Source organism: Brassica oleracea, chromosome C1, assembly GCF_000695525.1.
Source record: "Brassica oleracea var. oleracea cultivar TO1000 chromosome C1, BOL, whole genome shotgun sequence".
Lineage (NCBI taxonomy): Eukaryota > Viridiplantae > Streptophyta > Magnoliopsida > Brassicales > Brassicaceae > Brassica > Brassica oleracea.
In genome coordinates this window covers 37,188,634-37,190,738 of record NC_027748.1, presented here as the reverse complement: position 1 = coordinate 37,190,738, position 2,105 = coordinate 37,188,634, and positions in this window count along the sequence as shown.

Below are 2,105 nucleotides of genomic sequence, written 5' to 3'. Positions count from 1 at the left end.
TTGGCAAAGGTGTTACCAAGGGAGACTTGTACTTGCTTGAGGACACAAGACCAACGACTGATTTATCCCATGCTTTTCATTCTGTTTCTGAATTCCCTAAAGATGTAATATGGCATGCTAGATTAGGACATCCTCATCCTCATGCTTTGAACATCCTGTTGCCTAGTATTTCTTTTAAAAGTGACTGTGAGGCTTGTATCTTAGGAAAACATTGTAGAAGTGTGTTTCCTAAATCAAAGACCATCTATGATCATTGCTTTGATTTAATCCATTCTGATGTGTGGACTGCTTCATGTGCATCTAGAGAACAACATAAGTACTTTGTGACATTTATAGATGAAAAATCTAAATACACATGGATTACATTGCTACAATCTAAAGATAGGGTGCTAGAAGCTTTTAAAAACTTTCAAAATTATGTCACTAACCATTTCAATATGAAGATTAAAATTCTTAGATCAGATAATGGTGGTGAATATACTAGCACAGCCTTCAAACAACATCTAGCCTCACATGGGATCATTCAACAAACAAGTTGCCCTTACACACCCCAACAGAATGGTGTAGCTGAGAGAAAGAATAGACACTTGATGGAAGTGGCCAGAAGAATGATGTTCCATGCTAATGTACCTAAAAGGTTTTGGGGAGATGTTGTAGTTACTACCACCTACCTTATCAACCGCACGCCCACCAGAGTCCTTCTTGATGCCACTCCTTATGAGGTACTAAACAAAACTAAACCATCTATAGATCACTTGCGCGTGTTTGAGTGTGTGTGTTTTGTTTTGATTCCATGAGAGCTAAGAAACAAGCTAGAAGCTAGAAGCACAAAAGCAATGTTTATTGGCTATTCTACACATCAGAAAGGGTATAAGTGCTATGTGCCAGACACAAGGAGAGTGCTAGTATCTAGAGATCTTAAGTTCATGGAATCCACAGGCTATTATGATGAGAAGAGTTGGGGAGACCTCAAAGATCTATCTCAATCTGCTTCAGATAGAGATAACAACTTGAGAGTTATTATGGAGAAACTTGGGATCAGTTTAGACAAAGAACCAGACAAAGGTAGAGAAACTTCTACTCCAGCTGCTGAAGAACAAGTGCAAGATGTTGGAGTATCTCATCCTTATCATGAGGGGGACAATAGAAATGTTGAGCAGTCTACACAAGCTCAACCTGAAGAGAACTCAGTAGCTCATGATCAAGATGAGATGCCATCAGAATCAGATGCTGAGACTCAAGTAGAGGCGCCAAGTGAAGGAAATGAAGTAGAACTTCATCAATGAATTGGATCAGGAATACATTCCAAGAACATATGAAGAAGCTATGCAACACAAGGAGTGGAGATAATCTGTTGGAGATGAGATGGGAGCCATGATCAAGAATGATACATGGTTTGAGACTGAACTTCCAAAAGGAAAGAAGGCAGTGACAAGCTGACTTCTCTACACTATCAAGTATGGAGCCAATGGAATACCAGAAAGAAAGAAAACAAGACTGGTTGGAAGGGGATATACTCAAGTATATGGTGAAGATTATCTAGACACTTTTGCACCAGTGGCCAAGCTTCACACTATAAGGATTCTCTTGTCTCTTGCTGTCAACCTTGAGTGGGATTTATGGCAGATGGATGTGAAGAATGCCTTTCTTCAAGGAGAATTGGAGGATGAAGTCTACATGAGACCACCTCATGGTCTTGAGAACATGGTGAAGGCAGAAAATGTTCTCAGGTTAAAGAAGGCAATTTATGGCTTGAAGCAATCTCCAAGGGCTTGGTACCATAAGTTGAGCACCACCCTCAATGGAAGAGGCTTTGTAAAGTCAGAAGCTGATCACACCCTCTTCACATTAACTAGTAAGCAAGGTATTGTGGTCATTTTAGTCTATGTGGATGACATTATCATCACTGGTAGAAACAAGGAAGGTATTCTCTCAACTAAAATATTTCTTAAAAATGCCTTTAATATCAAAGATTTGAGAGAGTTGAAGTACTTCCTTGGGATTGAGATATGCCGCTCTAAAGAGGGGTTATTCTTATCTCAAAGGAAGTACACACTTGATATTTTAAATGAGGCAGGAAACCTTGGGAGTAAAAAGGTCAAGAA